This window comes from Chrysochloris asiatica, unplaced genomic scaffold (genome assembly GCF_000296735.1).
Source record: "Chrysochloris asiatica unplaced genomic scaffold, ChrAsi1.0 scaffold00040, whole genome shotgun sequence".
Taxonomy (NCBI): domain Eukaryota; kingdom Metazoa; phylum Chordata; class Mammalia; order Afrosoricida; family Chrysochloridae; genus Chrysochloris; species Chrysochloris asiatica.
The window spans coordinates 13,205,986-13,211,985 of record NW_006408558.1 but is presented as its reverse complement, the minus strand read 5'-3'; the positions used below and the strand labels follow the sequence as shown (position 1 = coordinate 13,211,985).

Genomic DNA, 6,000 nt, shown 5'->3' with positions numbered 1-6,000 from the left:
CATCCATCCATCCATCCATCCATCCATCCATCCATCCATCCATCCACCCACCCACTCATAAAGTTGAACAGCCAACTTTGCAATTAGCAGTCCAAGGCTTACCCTACAGTACCATAGCAGGACTCCATATCTCCACTCATTCATCCATATCTCAAATCATCTACCCATCTGCTATGAAATGAATTGTGTCCTCCAAAAATATTGACTTGTAAATCTCAACCTCTATTTGGGAATGGGTGTCTTTGTTACGGTAATGAGGCATACCTCATTACTGTGATGCATCGAGTCAGTCTCTTCTGAGATATAAAAGAGATGAGGAAATAGATGTCAAGACACATGCAGATCTCGGAGGAACCAAGAAGCAGAAGCTGACGCAACAAGGACTTTTCTCCACACAGAGAGAGCGCCTTCCCCTAGAGCAGAGGCGGGGAACCTTTCTTCTGCCAAAATTTATAACATCATTCACGGTCCATACAAATTTATCAACTTAAAAACTAGCCTGCTATATTTTATCAAACATTTAATTAACTCACCCCTAATGTGATGGTTGGAACTGCAGTTGCCTTGGCAGGGTCAGACCAAATGATTTCGTGGGCTTTATATGACCTGCGGGCTGGATGTTTACCATCCTTGCTCTAAAGCCGGCACCCTGAATTCAGAATTCACTTCCTACCTTGTGAGAAAATAAATTTCTGCTTGTTAAAGTTACCGCCATGTGGTGTTTCTGTTACAGTAGCCCTAGATAGCTAAAGCACCATCCATCCATCCATCCATCCATCCATCCATCCATCCATCCATCCATCTACTCATCACTTACCTATTCATCTCTCCAACCATTCAACTACATCTCCCCTGGTACATCTATCCATACATCCATCTTTCTACCCAGCCAACCACTCACATACCATTGATCCATAACTCCATTAATCTATCCATCATCCATCCATCCATCCATCCATGCAGCTGTATCTCTACTTACCCTTCCACTCATCTATCTACCACATCCATCCACCCATCATGTCCCCAGATTTCCACTCAGCCATCCATTCCTCTTTTCATCTCTCTCTCTTTCCCTCCCAACATCCCTCTTTCCATTTCTGTCCACAAACCCACCCACATCCATTCACACACTGCTCCTTGGGCCGGTGGGCCTTCATTCTTTCCACAGTAGCCAGCAGCTGCCTCCTGTGCATCTTATAGCAATGACAAGATCAAAGGCACTGATGACACAGCCGCTGGCCTATGGACTGATAATCTGCCACCAACTAAAAATAGACTAGGACCAAGACGCCAGAATCCTTCTCTCATCCCTCAAATCACTGCCCCCTCTCAGCAGGGGACATGCTCCATGTGGCTGAAAAGTCCCAGATCAAAGAGAAGATCACAGGGACAGAAAGTATGGGGTTTCAGGATCTGGTGACCATTGGTTATCTTCTGTGCTTGGACATGATGGCTAGGCACTGGCCCAGCCCATGGTCATGCTCAACCCACTCCATCAGGGTGTTCACACACAACATCTGTTGAGCTCTGTCCAGACACAGGAGGTGGAAGTCTGCTCTGGGGGAGGGGTACTGAGCCCAGACTTACAGCTCAGCCCTTTCTTGATGACATTTGCAAATACAAATGCAGGATGAATGATTTTCTAGTGTAAGTATATCCCAAATGTTTCATGGGACATATTTATATCAAAAATTGTTTTTTATCCAAAATGAAAATTTAGCATCTGACACTCTACTCTGAGGGTCCCTGCTGCTCTAAGTCATAGATCCTGCTCCCTTAAAGGGCCCACCCCAGGACTGTCCAGGATGCTGGAATGCAAACTATCTGTCTAATCACAGGCTTGATGAATGAGAGATTCCTCTCTCGCTCTCTCCTTCCCTTCCTCTTCTCCCCCTTCCCTCTCTTCTCCCCTTTCTTCCATCCATCCCTCCACCATTTCTCCATCCAACCTTCCTTCCATCCATCCATCCATCTCTCCACCATTTCTCCATCCAACCTTCCTTCCATCCATACACCTCTTTACCATTCCTCCATCCATCCATCCATCCATCCATCCTTCCATCCATCCATCCATCCATTGATTCCTTCATCCGTCCTTCTTCCCTCCCTCCCTTCCCTTTCCCTGTGACCTGGGGTCTAAATGAGGGTTCTGTTCCCAGCTCCACCCTGACAGGAAGCTGGGCCTCACACTGCCTGCCCAGCTAAGTGCCAAAAACTGATGACCACCATCCTAACAGGGGAGCAGGTCCTATTTTCTTATAGGGTGTGGCCTGTTGGGGCGGAGAATCCTTCACACTCAAAGGGGGGCTGGTCCCTGACCCCTGAGGACTCACAACCAGGCCACAATGAGGGGCTTCCTGCTCTTACAGCCAGCGGGCTGCCCACAGGCATCTGACCCTCAGCTTTGAGAGGGACAGGGGGTTGCTGAGGCCTGGTGCATTCCCGTGGAGCCCCTCGTTCAGGGTGAGCTAACCAGCATTCAGTGTATTCATGTCCTATAACATTCAAAGGCCATGAGGATGAGGATTGCCAGAGCTGAGGGCAGTTACAGAGGGCTTCCTGGAAGAGGTGGGCTGGAGGTGATGCCCAACCCTCCTGAGAGACCAGTGAGCCATTTAGTGCGGGGGGCTCTGCTGCCTTGCCTGGTGATGCCCATGACCCTATAGGGGGTTATGAAAGGCCATTTACAATGGGGAAAGTGAGGCATGGGTAGAAGGATGCACCGTGTCTGTATGTGATGAGGCGACAGTTGTGAATCACAGAACTCCAATCCGTGTTCTCGGCTTCTGTCAGGAATGGCAGCTAGCAAAGGGGGACGGTGTGTTTGAGGGCCACAATCCTTTTCAGAGGCCAGGGCCCAGCCCCATCCCTGGGATAATCCAGCTCTCACACCCCCATCCATTCCTGTAGCAACACCAGAGGGGCGACTGAAACATGCACTGCTCTAAGTGCTTGCTGCCCACTTAGAGACCCCATCTCCAGGCCTGCCTGGCAATGCAGTGTGGCCCCAGGACCTGTGTGGGTCAGAGTGGCAAAAACAATATCTGGGACATTCATTCAAGACAAGTTGTGACCCTCAACCACTCTCCCCTTCATATGGCTGTGATGGGATCGTGCAGACCAAGGTGGACCGGTGGGCAGTGGCCACTTTACCCCCCGGTCAGCCAGGACCTCACCCCTGCAGCTGCCATCGGGGAGAGGAATTCACTGATGACTTACGGGGTCCATCCTGTCCTGGGGTCTTTTTATTACATCAGTATAACTGTGCTTACCAACAGGGTGGGTCAGAGGTGGAACCAGCCACAGACACAATGTCTCTTTCACGTTCTCTGGGGCCACCCCTTCCCTAACTGGAATCCTCGGGGTTCAGGTGGGGTGACTCTGACCACTATGAGTCCTCCAATGCTGTCCAGAGATAAGAACGCTCCACTCCCTGACCATCTGGGTGTCCCTCAGGAGTGGGTACGTGGCCAAGGCTGGCCTCTCATTCAGTGTGGGACTTTTCCTGGGGCTATTGGGAAAGGGAGAGTTGTGACCTCTGGGACTACCCTGAGTCATTTCCCCCTGACTGAGGCGGCGGCTGCTGCTGGAGTACACTGTACCTGAAGCTCCTTTAACCTTTACTTTCGGATATGTGAGGGGACACAACTCTGTCTTCACTGGGGTATGTTTCAGGAGATTTCCTGCCCCTTAAAACAAGGAATAAGTGCCAGGATAGGACTTGTGTGTGTATCAGATAAAGCTGGGGGCAGTGTGTATGTGTGTGTGTGTGTGTCAGTGTAGGAGTGTGTGTACCAGGCAATCTCTTAGAAGAAGAAGCAAGCTTCGTACTGGGCTGTATGGGGCTCCCTGGGTTGAATGACTGACATTCCATCTAATCTCTCGAAGGCACACCCAGATCCAGCAAACCTTGTCCATGCACAGATCCTAAACAAACATTTGCAAAACTTGTAACATGCAAGAGAAAGGCCAGCCTAACAAAACACAGATAGTGACCCCACAGGGAACAGAAAATCCGGGGACTGAGCAGATCTTAAGATGTAAAGATGTATCTAGACTCTTTAGAAAGATGTCAGTAGCTAGTACACCCATAAAAGAAGGGCAGATGCCATGGAAAATGTCAAAGAAAAAGGAAGCATTATACACAAACAGGGTTTGTTAAAAGAAAAAAAAAAATTCCATAGAACTCTGAACAGATAAAAGTCAGGGATTTACTCCCCAAAACCAGGAAAGAGAAAACCTAAGAGATATTAATGTTTAATTAAGGATGTCTACAATCTGACTGGGAATGGGGGAGTGGCTCAGAGATCAACTCTTTCCTTCCATACAGGAGACCTGGGTTTGACTCCAGGCCAAGGCACCTCATGTACCACCACCTCCTGTCTGTCCAGGGAGACTTGTGTGGCGCTAGGATGGTGGACAGATTTCAGTAGAGCTTCCAGAGTAAAACGAACTCGAAAGAAAGACTTGGTGATCTACTCAAACTTTGTTGTTGTTGTCATGTGCCGTGGAGTCGGTTCCAACTCACAGTGACCCTGTACAGGGTTTCCAAGGTCGTAAATCTTTATGGGAACAGAAAGCCTCCTCTTTCGCTCATGGAACAGCTGGTAGTTTCGAACTGCTGACCTTGCGGTTCGCAGCCCGATTCATAACCACTCCAATGAAACCCCTATGGGATTACAAGAGTTCAACAGCAAAGGATCGTGGGGAAGGTGCAGGACCAAGTGGGCTTTCGTTCTGTTGTGCATGGGGGTCTCCATGAGTTGGGGGGCTGATTTGATAGCAGGTAACAACTGCAATTGGACTAAACATAATTTTAGAGTGAGCGGGAACAGAGACAATGTCTTGAAGGAAATCATCAGAAAGAACAAAGGGGACTTTCTAGAGTATCAGGACCCAAGTCTACTGAGGGTTCAACTTGTACCCAGCATCATCAAACAATAGTTACCCACAAAAGAACCTCACTGGCGAATTCGGAACCTGTAAATGTGAATATGGAAGACTGTCTGTAAATTAGGAGAGAGCAAGAGGGAGAGAGGGAAAGAAGGAGGGAGGGAGGGAGAGCGCATCCGAACAAAGCAGGTGTCACTAGCAAAGTTGCTGAAGATCATGGGAAGAGTCTTCATAGTTCTAAAGGAAAATTATCTCCAGCATGAAATTCTTTACCCGGTTAAAGTATCAATAGCGTGTGATGATTGAAGAGACATTTTGACACATGAGAGAAAACCAGGAACTTTGTCCTCCACCACACACTCATTCTTAAGAAAGCACTTGAGATTTCTCCAGAAGACCAAGGAAACAAGAAGATTCCACAGGTCCAGGGAGTAATCATTCCAATGCAAGAGTCACAAAGGTGAGATCTAGAACGATGCTGACCAAGAGGCTTTGAGGGCAAAGAGCCCAGGCTGGGCAGAGGGAAAGGCTGTAGAGGAGATGTGACCCAGGACAAAAGATGAGTCGAAACACGTGACACTTGCTTAGAAAACAACCCGGAGAAGGAGGACTGTGGTGAAGTGGGTAAGAACCCAATCAACCAGGAGATAAACCAACACAGAGCAAAGATCCAGCAGCTGTGGCAAGCTGACCACAATGACTCATCGTAATATGGTCCTAAGACTAACGATGGTGAAGGGCGGGTTTCTACAGCACACAAAAGTTACAAAGTTTGGCCGGCATAGTGACGACAACAATCATAACACGACCACAGGAATCAGGAGGCTGGACAGAACCGTAGTGTCTTCCAATGTCACCTAAGGCTGAAAGCGGACCACAAACCCCACCAGGATGCCAACTTCCCATGTCTTCATAATGTTTCCCTCTTAACCTTACAGTAATGTCTAGGCATGGAGTTCTCTTTTGATGAAGATACATATATCTGTATTCAGCAATTTCTTCCATTTTAGTAAAAATTCCTTTCGAATAATTCAAAGGCAGTGTGTATCATCTGATTCCATATTTAAAATAGTTTAATGATGGTTTGTCTGTTCACGTGTCTGTCCA

General features: G+C 48.0%; 1 protein-coding gene across 1 annotated transcript in view; it reads right to left on the bottom strand.

Annotated features, from left to right (window-relative positions):
- The window catches only part of KCNQ1 (potassium voltage-gated channel, KQT-like subfamily, member 1), a 326,915-nt gene that overhangs the window by 26,706 nt on the left and 294,209 nt on the right, over nt 1–6,000 (bottom strand). The gene's annotated exons all lie outside the window — the stretch shown is intronic.